The sequence below is a fragment of the Lolium perenne genome, chromosome 3 (genome assembly GCF_019359855.2).
Source record: "Lolium perenne isolate Kyuss_39 chromosome 3, Kyuss_2.0, whole genome shotgun sequence".
In the NCBI taxonomy this organism is placed as follows: domain Eukaryota; kingdom Viridiplantae; phylum Streptophyta; class Magnoliopsida; order Poales; family Poaceae; genus Lolium; species Lolium perenne.
The window spans coordinates 153828514-153850964 of record NC_067246.2 but is presented as its reverse complement, the minus strand read 5'-3'; the positions used below and the strand labels follow the sequence as shown (position 1 = coordinate 153850964).

Genomic DNA, 22451 nt, shown 5'->3' with positions numbered 1-22451 from the left:
TATTGCAAACTTTTAGTAAACCTCACATTGTTGATTCAAAGAGCTATGGTTTCAATTAGTACCTAAAGTTATCTTGTCTCCGTGAAACTTGAAGTTCAAATCTGTTTGAAAAGTAAGGAGCTGAAATTTTAGTTTTCAGAAATAATCAAGGTATGAGATATATGTGATATCTAAGACCTTATTGCAAGATGATAGAATATAATTTGGTGAGAATACATGAACTCATAAGTTTTATGGGAATGTACGAAGGTTGAAGACGCAAGGCGTCACAATCCTCCAACTATTGGAGCACTAACGATATTCGCATATCCATGAAGTGACCATCCTTAATATGCACCGTTACTAAGACTCGTCGTTTGAAGCATCACGTGATGATCGGTTGTGATAGATTCTACGTGTGCATACAACGGGTACAAGCTAGATTTGCACATGCAAATACCAAGGTTAAAACTTTACGAGCCTAGCATGTACAGACATGGTCTCGGAAAGTCGTCATGATATGATGGATAAAATTATGAGTGAAATTGTTCATCGTATTACAAAGTTACTAATAGTAAAATTTGGAACACTTGTCATATGATGATCAACTTAAAAATAAGAACCTCAAGGTTATTGGTATTAGACCAACAAACCTAGAAGTTATTGATGTTGAAGTGTTTTTCTGAATAATGAGGAAAGCTAAAAGAGAAACTACAAAAGATATTTTGCGTAAAGAAAAGAGAAGACTAGAAAGTCTAGCTCGTGTATATAAATGATATACATGTTATGGTTGTATTCCTAGTTAGGTCACAATATGAAATTCTTGGGTATTAGTACTATATTGGTTGGTATGAAGTGTCATACAAAACAACGCAATACAAGAATACAATGGCCTAAGTGACTAACAAGGAATATGATAAGAATGCACGTCTGGAACAAAAATAAAGTGTTATTATGTTCGTCGTTGGCATTCTATCTAGCCCTTAGAATTTATAATAAAGAACTTAATAATTGTTATTTTGCTCTGGTCAAATGAAAACAATAAGTTGTTCAAATTATGACATTACTCCATGTACGATGGATAAGTTATTATAAATATTAATGGTGAAACACACATACATAACACTGATGCTAAAATGCCATAAGGCAAATGATTTGAATTCCACTTATTTGTGGAACCGCCATTTAGGTCATGTTAGAAAGGAACGCATGAAGGAACTCCATGCAAATGGATTTTTGGAGTCATTTGATTTTTGAATCGTTTGGCACTTGCAAATATTTTTCAAAAAGAATGACTAAAATACCGTTCATAGGCCAAGAGTTGAACGGGCAACTAAATTAGTGGAAAAATACATGATGATGTATGTGGTTCACTGGACATAGTTGTGTGCGGGAGATTCTTCTACTTCATGAAAACTTTCAACAATGAATTGAGTATATATGTGGATATATTCAATAAGGAAGAAGTTTGAAACATTTGAATGGATTCAAATAAATTTCAGCATGAAGTGGAAATCATCGTAATAGAAAAGTCAAATATCTATGATTGGATCATGGTAGAAATATTTGAATTACGAGTTTTAGCGAACATCTAAGAGAGTTATGAAATTGTTCTACAACTCACATTTCTTGGAGTATCATAATGATGATATAGTATCTGAGATATGTATCCAAACTTTGTTGGATTAATGATGAGATAAAATATTATAACGCCATTATAATTTTGTGGATTATGCTTTAGTGACTACCGCTTTTACACTGAATAGAGCATCATCATGATCCGTTGAAATGACACCATACGAGTTATGGTATGGGTATAAACCCTAAATAGTCTTTCTTTAAATTTTGGTCTAATAGTTTACAACCAAAATCGGATGAATGTCTTTGTTGGTTATCCCAGAAATTTAATTGGGAATTCTTCCCACGAGACAAAGACAAAAGTGTTTGTCAATGTTTCTTATTTCCAAGAAATTGTTTCTAGTGAAGTTTTTGAGTGGGAGGACAATATAATTTGATAAGGTTTATGAACCTGAGCATAATGATCAGAGTAGCGCAGCATCGGAATTTGTTTCGGAAGCGGCCACGACGATCATGGCTCCCATGACTACAAAGTGTTTTAGCCATGGAGATTGAAGTACATATTGAACCTTGTAGGTATGGTTTACTTTGTGATCAAATAAATGATTTGTGAACAAAGGATTGATTTTGAACAATGATAAACCAACTACAAACAAAGAAGTTATGATGGGCCCGACCTCGTTAAAATGGCTATACGCCATGAAATCCAAGATAGATGAATACTTTATGAAAGTAAATGGATCTATGAAATTGATAGACTTGGATGAAATATCCTTGAAGAAAGCTTGACTTGTCGAAAAATTGTTTACGACAAAGTTCAAAGAGTTGAATACGATAAGATTAGATCTTAGTAGTAATACTTATAGTCTATGTGGATTATTCTAGTAATCACTACATATTTCTTTTATGAGATATGCTAGTAGGATGGCAAAATACACTACTTAATGTATATGTATACAAGATACAACCAAGAGTTTTGCTGGTCCGTGAAATACTAGATAGCTATACAAGCTTCAATTGGATGAAGTAAGTATCACGGAGTTGGAATCTTCACCAGATGAAATAGTCAAAGTGTTTTTGATTTCATCAGAGACGATGAAGAGGCTTGCATTTGCAAGAAATTAAGTGGGAGCGCTAAGACACATTTATAATACTTTATGTAGGTGACATATAGTTGGTTATAAATGATGTAATTATATACTTGATTAAAAAGGTTTCATTGAGAATTAACTTCAATGAAAGGATATGGACTGAAACAAATCTAGTGTCAAGATCTATGAAGATAGATTGAAACACAAAATAAGTTTAAGTCAAAGTACATAGAATGGATATTGAAATAGTTCAATATAGAAATATTAAGAAAATGTTCTTGTCATGTTAAAGTTTTAACAAGACTTGAGTGTATCGACACTCAATGAGTAAAAACACATGAGTGATTATAGATCACGAATAATATGTACACAATCAGATATCATGTGCTCTAAAATGTTAGGAGCATATACCAGAATGATTCATGTGATGATCATTGGACAACAAGAAGAATATCCCTGTACTTTAGAAGAACCAAGGATATATAAATAATTTTGTATGAAGAAATGACAAACAAATCGTTGTAAGGTGTTGCAACCGATATTGGTTTTGTCACATATAAAAATAAAATTTCAATCTCAAAATTAGGCTAAGTGTTGATTAAAAGGTAGCACAATGCTAGATTTAGAAGAGTTCTAAATATTGTGACGGATTCTACAAACGAAGGCTGAATATGTCATTGTTTTGACAATGACTGAGGATGTTAAAGTCAAGAGGTTCTTTGAGAACTTGGTGTAGTTCCGATAGTGTCAGAACTTTGAAGCTATATTGTGTATGACAATATTAGTGACATATTTCAGACCGCGGAATTAAGGTTCCACCAGAAGACCAAACATATTTAATGCCGACTCATTTGGAAAATGAGTGATGCGTGAAGACGCAAATGAATTGCAAAATACATACGTTTCTGAGTGTGTCAGAACCGTTGACTAAAGCTCTCCTAGGGCAAAGTATGACCAACACCAGAATGCCATGGGTGTTAGGTACATTACAATGTAATCTAGATTATTGACTCTAGTGCAAGTGGGAGATCAAGGAGATATGCCCTAGAGGCAATAATAAAGTGGTTATTATTTATATCTTTATGTTTATGATAAATGTTTATATATCATGCTATAATTGTATTAACCGAAACATTAGTACATGTGTGATATGTAGACAAACAAGAAGTCCCTAGTATGCCTCTTAAACTAGCTTGTTGATTAATGGATGATTAGTTTCATAATCATGAACATTGGATGTTATTAATAACAAGGTTATGTCATTGTGTGAATGATGTAATGGACACACCCAATTAAGCGTAGCATAAGATCTCGTCATTAAGTTATTTGCTATAAGCTTTCGATACATAGTTACCTAGTCCTTATGACCATGAGATCATGTAAATCACTTATACCTTAAAGGTACTTTGATTACAACAAACACCACTGCATAAATGGGTGGCTATAAAGGTGGGATTAAGTATCCGAAAAGTATGAGTTGAGGCAGATGGATCCAACGGTGGGATTTGTCCATCCCGATAACGGATAGATATACTACAGGCCCTCTCGGTGGAATGTCGTCTAATGTCTTGCAAGCATATGAATGAGTTCATAAGAGACCACATACCACGATGCGAGTAAAGAGTACTTGTCGAGACGAGGTTGAACAAGGTATAGAGTGATACCGAAGATCAAACCTCGGACAAGTAAAATATCGCGAGACAAAGGGAATTGGTAATATATATGTGAATGGTTCATTCGATCACTAAAGTCATCGTTGAATATGTGGGAGCCATTATGGATCTCCAGATCCCGCTATTGGTTATTGGTCGGAGTGAGTACTCAACCATGTCCGCATAGTTCTCGAACCGTAGGGTGACACACTTAAAGTTGGATGTTGAAATGGTAGTACTTGAATATGGAATGGAGTTCGAATATTTGTTCGAGTCCGGATGAGATCCCGGACATCACGAGGAGTTAGGAATGGTCGGAGAATAAGATTCATATATAGGATGTCATTTTATGTAAATTAAAATGTCGCGGAAGGTTCTATGGAAGGTTCTAGAAGGTTCTAGAAAAGTCCGGAAGAAACCACCAAGGAAGGTGGAGTCCACATGGGACTCCACCTCCATGGCCGGCCAGCCCTAGATGGGGTGGAGTCCCAAGTGGACTCCACCATAGGGGGCCGGCCACCACCCACATGGGAGGTGGGAATCCCACCTTTGGGTGGGAGTCCTAGTTGGGCTAGGTTTCCCCCTCCTATGGAAGGTTTTGGTTTCGGGTCTTATTCGAAGACTTGGACACCAACACTTGGGATCCACCTATATAATGAGGGGCCAAGGGAGGGGGCCGGCCACCCCAAGACCACAAGCTGGCCGCCCCCCCTTGAGTGGCCGGCCACCCCCTCCCAAACCCTAGCTTTGCTCCTCCACTCCATATTGCCCGCGTAGCTTAGCGAAGCTCCGCCGGACTTCTACACCGCCACCGACACCACGCCGTCGTGCTGTCGGATTCAAGAGGAGCTACTACTTCCGCTGCCACTGAACGGGGAGGTGGACGTCGTCTTCATCAACAACCGAACGTGTGACCGAGTACGGAGGTGCTGCCCGTTCGTGGCGCCGGAACCGATCGTGATCAAGATCTTCTACGCGCTTTTGCAAGCGGCAAGTGATCGTCTACCGCAGCAACAAGAGCCTCATCTTGTAGGCTTTGGAATCTCTTCAAGGGTGAGACTCGATACCCCCTCGTTGCTACCGTCTTCTAGATTGCATCTTGGCTTGGATTGCGTGTTCGCGGTAGGAAAATTTTTGTTTTCTATGCAACGTTATCCTACATTGGGTTGGCGTTGGAGTTGAACACTTGCTTCACTTGGTTCACGGTGAGGATGTGGTTGAAGATCTTGTCGCGGTTGAGGACGATGCTCAATGTTGGGTCTCTCATCTTGATCATGGTGTAGTTCTCCTCGTCCACGTTGATCATGGTGATGGTGGCGACGAAGATCTCGCCGAGGTGGATCTTGAGGATCTTGGTCTTGGGGACGGCCATCACGCCCATGGTGAGCATGGCGATCCACTTGGTGACGATCTTGTTGAAGGTCTTGAGCTTGTGGAGGACGCTCATGTGGACAAGCATGGCGATGTATTTCTCCACGCCTAGAGTTGGAGCGGGAGTCTTCATGACGAGCATGTGAGCGATGAGGTCGATGATGGTCTTCACGCCTTGAAGAAGAGCTTGGGGACGAAAGGCCACCATGAGAATAATGGTCTTCATGCCTTGAGGAAGAGCTTGATGAAGAGGAAGTAGAGCGGTGTCGACGAGGGCGACCCAAGTTGGTGATGGCGCGCTCGAGGCTATCCATGCGCCGCTCCATGTTGGCATCATTGGCCGCCATTTGGCCATTCAAGTTGTCCGTAGCTTCACGAAGAAGGGCCAAGTCGTGGTTCACGGTGGAGAAGTTGTGAGCCACTTCATTGTATTGCTCATCGATGCGCGTCTCGAAGAGAGAGAGTTGCTCCTTGAACTCTTGTCGTTGCGTCCATAGGTTGTGTTGAGTAGCCAACCTCTCGGTGTTGCGAAGGATCTCTTCATCCCTATTGGTATCTCCGTTCCTATCCATGATGCAAAGATAAGAACTATGTTGTGTATGTTAGTGGAAGGAGACTACCTCGCACTCTTACCAAGGTAAGATAGTATTGAGGCAATCCACCAAACCGAAAGCAAGATCAAGTGTATCGGGAACACACGCAAAACCACACGCAAAAGCTAGCAAATATGGTGTTAGGCGAGTGTTGTGGAAAGCCAAAAGACAAATCCAAGATCAAGTATGTTGTCAAAAGTGGGTGAGGTCCAAAAATCCAAATGTCAATGTGAAGATCACTATAAACACGGAAAAAGTTATGGAACACACACACGAGATAAACGGGGTTAGTGCAACCAAAAGTGAGCGGAAAAGTGTATGTATAAGTGCTCGGTGTCACACTAACACAAGGAGAGCCAAAGCTTTGGTTGCAAAGGAAGAGACAACAAGATTCACACGTGGCCTCTCTTCTCCTATCTCTCTTTGCTTAAAAGCTTTTTCTCTTTTGTATATGGCGGCACTTGCACTCGTTTGTATCTTTAGTGGCACGTGGACACTTTGTATGTATGGGCGTATGGATGTATGGATGTATGGTGCTACTCGCACTCTTTTTGTGTTTTTGGGGTTTTTTCACACACTATGATGGTGTTAGCCTCGCTTTTGCTATCGTGCCACACGAGTGTTTGCTTGGGTGCCTTACTCAACGCGACACACACACCTCACAATGCGGGGCCACGTGCAATGTCTCGCAACACTAGACAAGCAATGCTCGATGGGATAGATCGCAAAAGGAAGAGGGGTTACAAGGTGACCTGCAAGTTATACCTGCGATGGTGGTGGTGGTGGTGGTGGTGATCGCCGGATGTCGAGGTCGAAGGGGGCGTTGCGTCGCCCGGTCGGAGGCCCGGTTGGACCGGGTTCTGGACCGGCTTGCCCGGTTGCCTGGTTGGACTGGGTCTTGGGCTTTCGGCGGTCGTGGGTCCGTTGGCCATTGCTCAACCGGATTTCGCGGGATGAACTTTCTCTCTCCTGTTCTTCACGAAAATCAAGCCAAATCGACCAAATCGAGGGGAAACGATGGAATTGGAGGCTAAAAGTTGGGGAAATAGTAGATCAAGCACAACAACACCAGATCCACGGACCAAAACCACTCAAAACGCAACCAAATCACAGATCGGTCAAGAGGCAATTTAGGGCTATTTTTGGGGATTTTTTTTTTTTGGAAAATTTTCTAGGAACGAAATCGGGTGGGTGGGAGGTCAAATCCGCGGTAACCAAGAGCTGCTGATACCATATGATGAGGTCTAAGACCCCGTGTGTGGCCCGATCTCGCGGATTGACTTCGAAACCAAGGGGGAAGATGGGAAAACGCGAGGAACACGAAGAACACGGCGATGAACACGAGGAACTCCGAGACTCACGCACACACACACCCCGATACACCCGATGCTTACCTCCGTGGCTCGATGGACCACGCCAATAGAATCTCCGAGGAAGAGACACGCGGTAGAATTCCCCGGGGAGAGATTGGGATTGGAGAAGAAGAGCTTGGTGAGGGAGAGAGAGTATCTTGTACTAGAATCTCACTCAACAAGTTCCAAATCAACAACCAAGGTGCCTTGATTACAGAGGGATGATACCCAAGGGAGACTAAGCTCAAATTTAGGTTTGAGTTCAAAACAAGTCTAAAAAGCTAATGAGGGGTTCCAGCTACTTATATAGGCACACATGGCAAGAAGGGCGAACAGTACGCAAATGGATAAGTTAAGGCAGTTTGGTGGGGCATCCTCGTCGAGTCCGGTTTGGAGTCGATCTGGCGGGCCTGAGACCGGGCTGTCCGGTTATGGGTCGATGACCGGCGCAAACCGGAAGCTATAAGTTCCGGTCTGAGTCGATCGTCGTCCGATACGAGGAGCTGGCCCGGTTTGCGCCGGTCGGCCGGGCCTATGACCGAAGGCGTCCGGTTGTAGGTCGATCCCCGGCCAAGATCTGGACCGGCCAGCGTCCGTCTCTTCCTTGGAGCGCTTCGGGCGACATCGGCTTCGGCTTCACGATCATCTCCATGTCCAGATGCTTCTCTCCTTCCCTTGACCATGGTGTGTCCTCCTCTTCGTGCTCTTGATGCTCCTTGTACCTAATGACACATAACACGTCGGCATGAGGTAGCAATCCATCCAACGGGGTACCAAGGTCAAGGGTGGTGAGGAGCGAGTTCACCTCATCATGAAGAGCTTTAACTCGGGCTCGCGTCATTGGTCCACTTGGGGGACTTGTTGGTCTTGGTGTGGAGGTGACCGAAGGCCACCCCGCATCAATCGTGGTGTAAATAATTGAGGAAGAATGGTAAACTGATCTGAATGGAAGGTTTGAAGAAAGAAATTGATATAAGCAAGAACCTGGATTTTCAGTTCTGGAGTGCGCCAGCTGTTTGTTTTACAACAAATGAAGAAACGATTCTTGTGTTCATGAATTTTGGGCAGGGATAAATGTGTGTACTGGCTACCGAAAGAGAAAAGGTGTTTTGGGTAGTCATACATGTCGTTTTGTATTTCGTAGTGCTGTACGGTTTGCATAGCGATATTTTTTTACTTTGGTAACTGATCAACATGTGTACTGTAAAGTGTATTGCACGTAATGGGTGTTGATTCAAAGTTTGAAAAGGTGTGCTCCTCTTCAGCTGTGTCGGAGACGGCGTTAGCAGGCTGCCATTTGGAATTTGTGAACTCAAGTGTACATGTGGTATCATATGCTGTATATCCAACGGCTGGTGGGGTGTGCACAGCTAGCCACCATGGTAGCCCACTATTTTGGATATATATATATATATATATATATATATATATATATATATATATATATATATATATATATATATATCGACGCGGATTTTCTACCAAGGGTGGTAGCTATGCATAGGATAGCAACCGTTAGATAGTGGGGCTCCAACACTATCCAGGTGCAGATCAAAGAAAAGCATCCATCATATCATGTAACTCCGTTACAGAATATGGTATGTGAGTTTGAACCTTCCTTGCCAAAAACTAACCGTTGAATCATAATGGAAAAAACAAAATTTCAGTGCCATGGCTACCGTACCGATACTAGCTTGTCGTTTTGGTATGGAAATGACAATTTCTTGTCTGAACGGTAGGTACGTGTAGGTGTACTTTCACCAGTGTAGTGCCAATGTTAGCTTTGACGTTTTTTTTCTAAATTGACAAAATTCTACGGCATGGCTGCCACGCCGAAGCTAGGTTGTCGTTTTGGTTTGTTTTTCACACATTGCATACGGTATGGTGCGGTGAGAATCTGGTCGCATGTTGCTATTAATTTTCGACCCAAAGCTTCTGGTTTCCAATTTGACAAACAAGCTACGGCACGGTAAAAAAAAACATTAAATTTGCTCATCTACGCAAGGCAGATTTATTGAACGCCAACCATCATATGTCACGGTATGCTTTTTTACATAAAATTTTTACATAAAATGACAACTAACACACGGCACGGTCAGATTTTCTGAAACATAAAATGTAGGACTGAGGATCAAACTACACAGCGGCTATCTAAAAAAAACTCGGAAACACAAACTGTTCTGTAGGAAAATACGATCATCACAGAGCCTCCTGTGGCGATCTATTCTGGTTAATCTTAGGTATCAGCCCGCACAGTGCACCGTGACCCAAATCAGGTCGCCGCTGTAGCGCCACTTGTCCAGCTGCTGCTTACCCGCCGCTATGTCCAGAAATAAGTGGTGGTGAGGATGCAGTGGCAAGCGCCACCGTGGCTGAGAACAGAGGAGGGGAATTGCGAGGGATGTATGTAGGGGTGTCTTCGGTCCAGGATTTTTTTGCCTTACACTAAAAACAAAACAAAATAATTCAGATTAACTGAGAAAGGGCAAATCATCAAGGTAAACAGGGGCAAAAAATCGATTGCAAACTAAATAGGGGCAAACCATAAATGCCATAAGTAAACTGGGGCAAAAAATAAATTCCCCTTTCATATCTAACTGTAACTCATCACCACTTGCTTTTTGTTTGATCGATTTTGAAACATCAACCTGAAATCCATGTACACAGCAAATCCCACAATTTAACGGAGTAAGGTCAGATAAAAAAAGTAAAGTGCAGATCAGAAAAAAAAGGGAAATGTAAAATTGAGAAACACACTTAGTACATACCACTCGGGGGATTGGTAAGAAATTCAACAAATAATGATCCATAGAGGGCATCCGGAGTCGACGACCCAAAAGTTTCAGCAGTATGTTTGGACCAGATCAAAACTAAATCCCTGGAGAAAAATTAGAAGAGATCTAAGAAGAACAACTGATCTCCCTCACATAGGCCCATCCAGTGCGCTAAACAAAGCTGAACAAAAACGATTGCTTCCTTTCTGAGGAGAATACAAAAATACGTAGTTGTTTTGCTGCCATGCTAATCAATACTAACTATTAGCACAAAATCCACAAAAACATCTGGACGGAGCAGAACACAAAGCAAGAGAGTGAAGTCCAAGAATCATGGAGACGACTGGGGAGATTGGGCTGCGGTGACTTAGGGCCTAATCAGGAGTCAGGCGGTCTGACGTCGGGAGGAAGAGCGAGCGGCCGGCGGCACGAGAATGGCGCGCCACCGAGAGGAATCACGCGCGGCGACGGTTGGGAGAAACGCCGCGCGGCCGGGAGGAGCTCCAATCCTCTCCTGGGACCCCAGCTCTCCCTGAACTCTTGTGCGTGATACAGATACGCAGGGATGGGGTCGCCTCCAAGGACCAGCACCGTATCGCGTACAGTAAATTCGACCTCAATTCCAACTTACGGAGGCAACAAGGAAATCCAACCTCAAATCCATTAGTCTAATCACAAAGCCACCCCACAAGCTAACAAAGATCAGAGAAAAAGGGCAAATTAAGATCACGAAAAAATTAAGAAACGTTAAAGAATCACAAAATCAAATAGAGGCAGGAAAGAGAAAAGAAGGAAACAGTGGGAGTCGCCGCTGGTGGATTCGCGGTGGAGGTGGCGTGGTTTTTCCCTGGCAAGGAGGCCGCAAAGAGGCAGGGTGGATGACCTGCGGGGATGAGCTGCTGATTTCGCGGGGTAGTTGGTGCGTGCGGTGGTGTGGGGGAACGGGTGCCGTGCAGGAACGTCGTAGCTGTGCCGGATGGAGGACGAGGGCGGGCGCCAGCCGACCTCTCCGGTCGCCGCGCCGCCTCCACAACCATGCTCCCGCCCGCCTCCTTCCCTCTCTCCGACCCGCACGCCGCCTTGATTTATCCCCGCGCTCTGTGAGGCAGGGGTAGTCTTGCATCGGTGGGAAGGGTAGGAGCCAGGTGAGGGAGAGAGGAAGAAAGGGGGACACGGGGATGGAGAAGATTTTTTTGAGGGAGGAGTCAGGATTTGGATAGAGAAGCGGTGCTGCCACGCGAGAGGAGGCGGCGCAGGGACGCAGCCAGCCGCCGGGGGGAGGAGGTGCGGCCAGCCGCCGGAGGGAAGGAGGTGGGCGGAGGTTGGGAAGGGGAAGGACGAGTGTGGGGAGGGTGGGGTTGGAGACACAATGGCTATGGCAGATAACTAATGAGTAGATATGCAATTCCCGGCGTGACGGCGTTGGATACTACATTAATAATTTGTGCTCTCTCTATACAGTTTCATGCTCCCTATAGAAGATCTAATGGTTGGATGTATATGCATAGCTACCACCCATGGTAGCCCACTATTTTCCATATATATATATATATATATATATATATATATATATATATATATATATATATATATATATATATATATATATATATATATATATATATATATACCAGCACTATTCTCGCAATCGGTTGCGAATAATATTCTCGAGCACCGACTTGTACTTTCCTGGACACAAGGTTGTACTTCCCGGATGACGAGGATTCAACTTTCATCGAACTTACCCTCGAACTTCCCGTTTTCTTCAGATCTACTGATTATACCACAAGTTTCTCAACCATTTGTCGGAACTATGCAAATGATATACCGTTGGATAGAAAATGAAAAACCGCAACTTTTTCATGTTCACACTTTTCGCAGATTTTGCACAGTTTAAATTTAATTTTGAAAATACGAAAACGCTTCTATATGGCAAAAAAACGAACTTTTTGTTCGATTTTTCAATCACTTATCGAAACTGTGCAAATGATATACCGTTGGAAAGATATTGAAATTGCGCAACTTTTTCATGTTTTATGTTTTTCCAGATTCTACATGGTTTTTGAATTATTTTGAAAATACCGAAATTCGGACGTACTCAAAAAACGAGCGGACAGTAATTTGGATAATTTGTTTCAACCGTATGTCGGAATGATGTAAATGATATGGCGTTGGAAAGCTATGGACGAGGCGCAACTTTCTTATTCCAATTATTTTCTCTAATTACTTACGGTTTAAGAGAATAACTCGATTTACTGTCCGCCCATTTTATGTGACGAGCACCGAATGATTCTCCCCGCAATTTCCATGCGGTATATTTAAACAATGCAAATGATATACAGTTGGAAAGGTGTCAAAATGGCACATCTTTTCCATATCTACCATTTTTGCCAATCCGAATGGTTTAAAAGTAATTTTAGAAGTTTTGAAATCGTGTTTCCGGTATACTTTGCGAGATAATGATTTGAATTTGATGGATTAGATCCTTTTATTTGTTGTAAAATGTTGTAGGTAATGAAGTTAGACATATACTATACCATATATAGCTTTTGGTGACAATGATTGAAGTGGTTGGTGATCAAATCGACGAGATTTGCACAATACATTTCCGCCCCATAAAAACAGAGCGCTGAACTTCTCTCGACATGAACTTGTGCTTATCAGGCAATGTGGTTGTACTTCTTGGTGCGGTTTCATGAAAGTGTTCAATAAAACAGCTATAATTCATGTATTTTCTTTGGGCACCTTGTAGTTACTGTAATTACCGCTTGTACTTCATGTAGTCTATGCTTGTACTTCTTGAAATCAGTGCTTGTACTTCCTCGCGGATGATGTAATCAGTTTGTTTTTTCGACATTTGGATTTTGCTAGTTTTCTTATACTTCCTATACTAAGTGCGTGTACTGCTTATGTCGAATGGTTGTACTTCTTGTATTCAAGTATTTGAGCTTCCTCACGGGGTTGTGGTATTATTTTGTTATTTTTATATTTAGATTTTGTCGGTTTTCTTGTACTCTCTATATTAAGTGGGTGTACTGCTTATGTCGAATGGTTGTACTTCTCATAAACAAGTATTTGAACTTACTTGTGGGTGGTGGTATTATTTTGTTTTTTCTACATTTAGATTTTGTTGGTTTTCTCGTACTTCCTGTATTAAGTGGGTGTACTGCTTATGTAGGAAAGTTGTACTTATCGTACTCAAGTATTTGAACTTCATCGCGGGTGGTGGTATTATTTTGTTTTTTCTACATGTGGATTTTGTCAGTTTTCTTGTATTTCCAACATTAAGTGGGTGTACTACCTATGTCGAATGGTTGTACTTCTTGGCGTTGTTTCACGAAAGTGTTCAGTAAAACAACTATAAGATTCTCGTGTAGTGTTCGTTTGAGGTCCACGGCCTCATAAAATTCTCAGCACAACCACGCGCATCTAAACTTCCAGCGACATATCCTTGTACTTCCTGGCCTTTGTGGTTGTACTTCCCAGAAATATTTTGATATTAGTGTGTTTTACTAAAACTAAACATATGTGTTTTGGAATGATAATTTTAGATTGTCCCTATGCTCTATTTAAGAGATTCTTCTCCCGAATCTTAATCTTTGGACTTCCCAATGTTTCTATGTGAAATTATTTGGGGGATCTTCTTTGGATACTTTGTGCTTTCGTATTGCATGTACTTCCTATAGTCTCCCATTGAACTTCTCCAAATCACCGCTTGTACTTCCACGCAGATAGTGGTTGTACTGCTCATGTCGAATGGTTGTACTTATTGTGATCGTTGCTTGTACTTCCTCGCGGATGATGGGAATATTTTTGTTTTTTTCTACATTTGGTTTTTTACTCGTTTTCTTGTAATTCCTATATTAGGTTGATGTACTGCTCATGTCGAATGGTTTTACTTCTCGTCATCAAATATATGAACTTCCTCGCGGATGATGGGATTTTTTTTAACATTTGGATTTTGTGGGTTTTCTTGTACTTTCTATAGTAAGTGGTTGTCCTGCTAATGTCGAATGGTTGTACTTCTCATAGTCTAGTATTTGAACTACCTCGTGGATTACGAGATTTTTTTTGTACATTTGGATTTTATCGGGTTATTTGTGCTTCCTATAATAAGTGGTTGTACTGCTCGTGTCGAATAGTTTTTTTAACCCATGTAATTCCCGTCAGTACTATATGTTTTTACCGGGAGTGAACACTTGTACTTTCCATCATCCTTGTATGTACTTACCATCGGATAGTTTTTTTGAAGATGATTTTATTATTATTCTGTATGGATGAATTTTATAATTTTGGTGTACAATTTTATTATTTTTTCTTACACTTCATATGTGTTTTTTTACTTCCTAGGTTTAATTATTTGTACTTCTCGACGGCCTAACTAATTTTTCCTTGTACTTCTCGACAAATATTTATAATTTCTGTTGGATAGATTTGGTACAAACATTTATTTTCATGGACTAACAGTGGGATGTGTACTTTTCTTGAAAATGAAGTTTGTGTATTCCTTTGTATTTAGTTTTTGCGCTTTGCGCCGGACAATTATTTAATTATTCATCCTTTTTCTTGTTCAGCGCGATGTCAGCATTGCTACGTTCTTAACTAGCGAGTAACTCGTGTGCGCCCCATGGCTCCCTCTGTCTCCCCCTACGTTCTTAATTTGGCTTGAATAACTCCGGGTTGTCGTATAAGAGCGGCACCTAATGCTGGAGTACCGGCCACTCAGGTCTTTGCAACATAGGACGATACATCTTCATGGTCTAGATCTTGTACGGGATGCCCTTGGCGAAGGAGGCGCACTCGGGTGATGAGATGTGGCGAAGCGGCCCCTTAACTTGCAAGGTAGATTGAGCTCGGCATGGACGCATGAGGTCATGCACGCCGCGGTCCACGATATTCTCGCCGACCCCCGTCTCGGATCATCTCGGCCTCGGGTGTTGGCTCGTGAGTGACGCAAGTTCGCCATCACGGTGGCGATACAACAAGTTACAAATCGTGTACGCTTTCGCGTGGATGGAACACAGACTTGCCATGTTTCTCCTTCTTGCCACATCTCGGTTTCTCCGTGCCATCCAAGAGGTGCTCTAGAGACGACAGGACAGGCGGCGGCTTGGAATATCGAGCGATGAGTGATACCTTGTTTTTCTACTTTCTCAGTTCAGAAAAATAGGGCCAGACCTCATTTTTCAATACTTCAAAAAAACCCACACTTTTAGGAATACCATGGTTTGTAAAACTGAAGTATTAGCCAGTACCAAACACCTCAAATTATTTTAAACTGTAGTATTCCTTGAAACTGCAGTATATTCTCAAAATACTTCAATTCTACAGAGCGACCAAACAGGGCTTTAGTTTGTTCTTTGAGCTAACGGTAAGTCTGTAACAACACAACAGCGTAACAACACAACAGCAGCAGCTTCGACCGTGCGTACTAGAAGCGAGAGAGGGATGGTCGGCCAGCATATTCACCACCAAATCCAACGTCCCAACGCTGGGAAATTGCAAGACCAAAAGAAAAAGGAGCAAGGGAGAGCAGCAGCTATAGCTAGCAGCCTAGCACGCCGGAGGATGGTCGAGCAGCGCTCCTCTAGCACTTGCACTGCCCGGGGAAATAAGCATCTTGCTGACTAAACAAGCAGGTAGGTATACTATCTTCAGAGAGAGCGGGAAGAGACGAAAAAACACGCCGCCGTGCCAACTTCTCCGCATCTATCTTTCTGCTCTCGACTCCTGGGTGTTTTCACACAAACAAATTCAGCAATACATGGCCGTAACACATGATCGCTGGAATTACAAACTATTTGCACTTTTGGTAACCATCAAGCCCAGCCTCGCCTCATCAACAAGCTTGTCTTGTTGTGGAGAGAAATAGAAAGAAGAAGATGGAGACCACCGAGTGACGACGACGTGGCCGGCCAGTGCAGAGTGAGCGGCGCCTGAGGTGCTGGTCTCAGTCAGCTGCCATGGAACTCGAGGTATTCCCATCACCGTAGGCCGCCGGAGGTCACTCGCCATCGTACCAGCGGTGGTGCTGGGCGAATTTCTAGGCGGCACACGCAGGAGAATCCATGGGAGGATAGAGCAGCGCTCAGGTCCTCCGCCTCCAGCAGGTCCAGTTCGGCGCGAAGTTCGGTCAGGGGCGGCGGAGAGCGCAGTCGTGGGCGCCGGCGGCGCGCGGTGCTCGGGTCGAGCCCGGCGGAGCGCAGTAAGCGCGATGGCGCGCGGTCGAGGCGGCGGTCTGCGTCTTCCGGCGGCGCGCGGATCGAGAGCGGCCAGCGCATCCGGCCGGCGGCGTGCGTGCTGTCTGGCGGCGCGCGGGTCGAGTGGCGGCGCTCGTCGGCCGGCGGCGTCGTCTGCCCGGCGCGCGGGTCAGGCGACGGCGTGCGTATGCTCGGCGGCGCGCGGGTCAGGGGGCGGCGCGCATATTGCCGGCGGCGGTTGCCATGCCGATGGGGAGGACGGTGGGGAGGTTGTGGAGAAGATGACTGTGGTGGGCTTAGGTACGTACGGAACATGTCATTGGGCCATTTTTTTATAGACCGATTGGAATCAGGCTCCTTATAGGGCCGGTTGGTGCTCAGAATAATATTTTGAGCACCGGTTGCAAAATAGTTCAACCCTATATATATATATATATATATATAGGTAAATTAACTGGTGCTCCATGGTGCCCGGGCACCATACGTAGATACGCGTATTTTTGCTTTGTAGTACACATACCTGAGTGTATACATACCTAAGTTACACATACCTAAGGTATACATACCTAAGATATGCATACTCAAGTGATACATACCTAAGGTATTGCATACCTAAGGTGTACGTACACTGATACGTGTATATATATGTTAGGTATGTGTAACTTGCATGTGTGTATGTTAAGTATGTAAATGTTAGGTATGTGTAACATGTATGTGTATATGTTAGGTATGTAAACCTTGGGTATGTGTAATTTAGACACGTACACTCCAGGTATGTACGAAATACACGTTTGGTGCCCGGGCACCATGGTTATATATATATATACACACTAGTTGAACACCCGTGCGTTGCTATAGCCTCCTCGAAAATTTGTAGCAAAACATCGGCGCCATGCCATTTCTCTCCAACGTGGTGTTCCCCCCGAATTTACTAACTAACATGGCCATCAACTCGTGCTGCAACATCACGCGAACACACCATAGAGCATGAATCCAGCCATCCAGGAACTCTGACACCTATCTCACCCTTAACGAGGTCTGTCTTGGCTATCCCCCTTGTTGGCCATCCCGCACTAACTTGAGGATTGTATTCCGTTGTGTGGCACAATCTTGTTGGCAAAGATGGTAGAGGGCTGACTGTGTGAACGGTCATGGTCTTTGTGAGCATGTCGAGCATATGGGGTCCAAAGCCACCTCCTTGCAAAATACTTTGTTGCTTCGAACAAGATGCTAAACTGAAATATAGGAGTAAAAATAGCCATCACCTTTCAATGGAAGACCGTCAAACACATCATAGATCCTCCCCTACTAATTAGTAGGCTTTGCCACATCGATTTTCATAGTTCTAGGATATGATATTTTTCAATCGGTAGCTGTGGTTTCTATGTGAATCAATCGGATTAAGAACATGCAGCAGGTTATGTACACGCGTGCCACCTGAAGACCACAACGTGAATACGTGCTGGCGGCGACATGACTTGCATGCATCTGGCGGTAACTTCGTGGCACTCCACCGATCGATTCCCACTTGCCCTCCGGCCTCTTTGAATTGACTCAGATTTAGTATAATTTTATACTAAATTTAAGTTAATTAAAAAGAACCACGGAAAATAGTTAGCTTTGCACCGAGCTCTTTGCCAGCAGCATATGAATGATCAAATCTGATACGTACAGATTAATTAGTATGCATCACATCCCAGGGAAGTCCGGAGCAGATGACCAGGTCCAATCGTGAAATATCGGCCAGTGTAAGTCGGATGGTTTCCAATGCGTTCTCTCGACCACAGCAAATTAAGCTAAGCCTGAATAATTAATGCTTTTTGAGCCTGCTATAAACGTGCTAGATAAACACATGAAACATAGTATCCTGGCTGCACTGAAGCGGGGACGGACCGAACACACACGGTCATCAAAGGTTGAGATCTGGACAACATCGGCCTCCATGAACCAGCTCCGGTTGATGAAGTAGCTCGTCCTCCTCTCGATATTCTTCCCCTGCAGGCTGCAGCTAGTCCGCCGCTGTGGTCATGGCCGCATCGCTGGCCTGTAGGTTTCCTCCGATCTGACCGTGTGCTTCCGGCGTCGATTCCCTAGTCCGGCGGCTGCTCTTGGGTGAGGACGGAATCGAGAGGAAGTCAACTGGTTCAACTGGGTTTGATACGATGGTAGTTTTTTCTGATACGATGGCAATTATACGAGGATAGCTTCAACTGTTCTCGAGACGGACTCTGCTGGGCCTGCACGCAACGACAAGTAAAGATAACGATGGTATTTGTGTATCCTAATTTAATTACTGTTTTAGATTGGACGGAAATATTGGGCCCAAATAAAAATCTGGCCCAAGTGTGACACCAGGCAGCCACCTATTCGAATTTAATAGTAAAGATATATATATATATATATATACTAGCTGAATGTCCGTGCCTTGCTACGGGTGACTTAAGATTTTCTTGTCGTATATGTAACCTGATATACATGGAAATTCATGTAGACGATATGCACTTAACCCCCCCCCCCCCGCGCTCTCTCTTTTAGTTGACTCTAAGTTAGTACACCTTTAGAGAGTACATTTTATTTTTGCTTAATAGGTAATTCGATGGATTGCTAGAATTTGGTATCACATACATACAAAGCAACAACCCAACAATTATCTCTTGTGACTAAGATTTGCTTTAGATCATATCCTGTACATGGTGGCTTTAAGTAATAGCTTACGGTAAAATCTCTTTTTGTGGGAAAGTTCTAGTACATACATCAGCTAATGCAAATAATATTTGTATTGAAAGGGTCTTAAGACATCACGACTTCTAAGCCAAAAGAGATGATAGTTCATTCGTTACAGTATTACCATTTTGCTGCCGTTTATGTCCATATTTTTGTGTAATGGTCTGTTTTCTGTGTATGTACAACTATTTCCCCTTGATCCGGTTACTTAACACGGTTTATGAGTTTCAAAAAAGTATGCAAAAAACCTGAATGTGGCCAATATATGTTGTATCCCACAAACATACAAAATATCAATTTACAATACTTTATATTTTAAGCAACAGAAAAAAATAACAAAAGGGTGGATCTTTTTGTATGCATATTTTTAAATCTCCAAATTTTATTAGATTTTGTTATTTTGGGTAACCTACAATATAAAGAATTTTTTGGCATTGTGGTTTTCTTTGTTTGCAGGTTACAACATTGACTATGTCCAGATTTTTTTTTCATAATTTTTTTAAACATATAAATACGATTTTTGATTTATTTTTTAAATAAATCACACTCATCCTAGTGGCTTCTACAAATTTTGAGAGTCAATGAAACTTGCTAGCACATGCTGCAGCATCAGTCAATCCATTAGAAGAGCATAGAGAGTGTTTCTGATGTCAATTTAGCCTAATGAAGCTCCTCTCGTGCCTTTTTGTTGTAGGTTTGGTAATATATATATATATTTATATATATATATTCTCGAACCCCCCTTAAGAGGGGTTCTAGAATAGCTATTCTCGAACCCCCTATTCCCGCTTACCTTCTTATCCCAACCCGCCCGAAACCCACCCGAACGAACCGACCGACCCAGCCCAAAAACCACCTAGCCGAACTTCCTGCCTTATCCACCACCACGCTCGCCCCCCGCCCTTCCCCGCCTCCTACTTCCTGCCCCGGCCGGCCACCCACCTAGCACGCCGCCGGGGGTCCCCCACCTCCTCCGCGCGCCGCCGGGAGAGCCCCCACCTCCTCCGCGCCACCGGGAGGTCCCCCACCGCTCCGCGCGCCGCCGGAGGGCCCCCACCTCCTCCACGCGCCGCCGGAGGGCCCAGACCTCCTCTCGCGCCGCCGGAGGGCCCCCACATCCTCCACGCGCCGCCGGGAGGGCCCCGACCTCCTCCTCGCGCCGCCGAGAGGCCCCCCACCTCCTCCCCGCGCCGCCGGGAGGGCACTCACCTCCTCCCCGCGCCGCCCCGCCCCGCCCCATTTTCTTCCTTGGCCGATGCCGCACCTCCCCGCCCCACCTTCTTCTTTCCCCGGCGCTGGGAAGCCCCACCCCACCTTCTTCCTTCATCGGCGCCCCGTCTCCCCGCCTCACCTTCTTCTTATGCGAGTGCGGCCGTGGACTACCAGGAGTGCCACGCCTCCACCGTGTCTGGTGCCCGGCCTTCCCTCCGTGAACCCGTTAACCTGCATCGATGTGAGTCCGACGACGCCCAACCAGGGAGTTCACATGCATATCCACGGGATTTCACACACGCGCCCGCCCTCCGTCGACCATTTTTTGAGATGTAATTTTTTCTCTTCTTGTTCTTGAATAGTGGTCTGATTCATATAGCAAAAAAATCATAGTGATGTGGTTGCTTTTGTTCTATTTCAGTTGTGCAATCCGAAATTCTTGAGCAGACTGTACTGTATCACGGGTTAACTTCTAAAAAAAATAGTAGTTGTAACACATGTTCTGAAGTTCAAAATTTCAGTTTGTTTGGTAGAAACAGTTCCAATCGGACATGCTTAATTTGTTAATAGAACATAGTGCTACTTGTAGTTCACTTCTCCTAATTCATGAAGTTCACATATATTTTTACTTGATTATTTAGTTCATCCATTTTTCATTTTTTCCCGCAAAAAGGTTCAATTCACCCACGAGGAAAACATTCAATTTTGTTGTCATGAAGTTCACTATTTTCAAACCTAGAAGTTCACATATTGTTTTAAAAATATGAAATGAGCTTTTATTTAAAATGTGAAATTCCCTTTTATTATTTAAAATGTGAAGTTCACTTTTATTTAAAATGCAAGTTCGCTTGTCCACATAAGCACAAAAATTGGAAGTTCTCTTTCATTTAAAAAGCAAGTTAGCTTGTCCATAATGTGAAGTTCTCTTTTATTGAAAATGCAACTCCTTGCATGTGTGAAGTGCAGCTGCATATTGTCCTTGCATCTGTATCTCTTTTCTTTGTATTTGTTCTCTCTTTTCTCTGTATTTGCTCTCTCTTTTTGATGGAAAAAATGAATCAAGGCTGGGAATAATATGGTACAAGTATGTGCTGATGTCATGTCTGGCTATAAATAGAAGTAGAGGTTCCTTTTCTTTACAAAGAAAGCCAACTGTTTTAACTTGCTTTTGTTGTTCCTTTTCAGGTATTTATCCATGGTAAGAAGGATGGCATGATCCGTCCAGGTACAACAAACCATGTACATATACATAGTGCACAATGCATATCGGGGATATGACATGATTGCTGAGATGCGAGTAATCAAGCAGGAACGATGATGAACTTGTGAAGTTCAGATAAGTAGTGAAGTAGGGATGAATTCTGAAGTTCACCACAACCAGCCGCCGCCGCAGAGCCTATGCGGAATACCACTGGGCCTTCGCCGTGGCTGTGCCTCTCCACAATAGCACCCCGTTGTGGCAGTCTACACCAACACAGCAGGAGTCCACCAGGCGGCGCTCTGGGAGTCCACAATGGGGCAGGTAGGTACATCCTTACATTCACCGCACTTCCTCTAATGTACATTCAGTTTAAGCAACCCCGTGAGAACTTAAAACCTTCTTGACACTTGCTTTACAGTAGCAATGCCAAGGATTCAGCGAGATATTGGTCAAATGGAATTATCTGAAGCAGCTAATTTTGGGACGAATTATCTCAAACCAATGCCAAGGACGATGGGTGAAGTTCACTTCTTCTAAACCTTGTAATTCACTTCTCCTAATTCATGAAGTTCACATCTCTTGCTACTTGATTATTTAGTTAATCCATTATTCTTTTTTTCCGGCAAAGAAGGTTCAATTCACCCACGAGGAAAACGTTCAATTTTGTTGTCACGAAGTTCACTATTTTCAAATCCCGAAGTTCACATCTTGTTAAAAAAGTATA

General features: G+C 43.3%; 1 long non-coding RNA gene across 1 annotated transcript; it reads right to left on the bottom strand.

Moving 5' to 3' along the window:
* Positions 1–9603: 9603 nt before the first annotated feature.
* LOC127327138 (uncharacterized) lies at positions 9604–11784 on the bottom strand. Its single transcript, XR_011755514.1, has 2 exons — positions 10385–11784; positions 9604–10264 (listed from the first exon to the last, which is right to left on the bottom strand). It is a non-coding gene; the product is annotated as an uncharacterized lncRNA (long non-coding RNA).
* Between the last annotated feature and the right edge of the window lie 10667 nt (positions 11785–22451).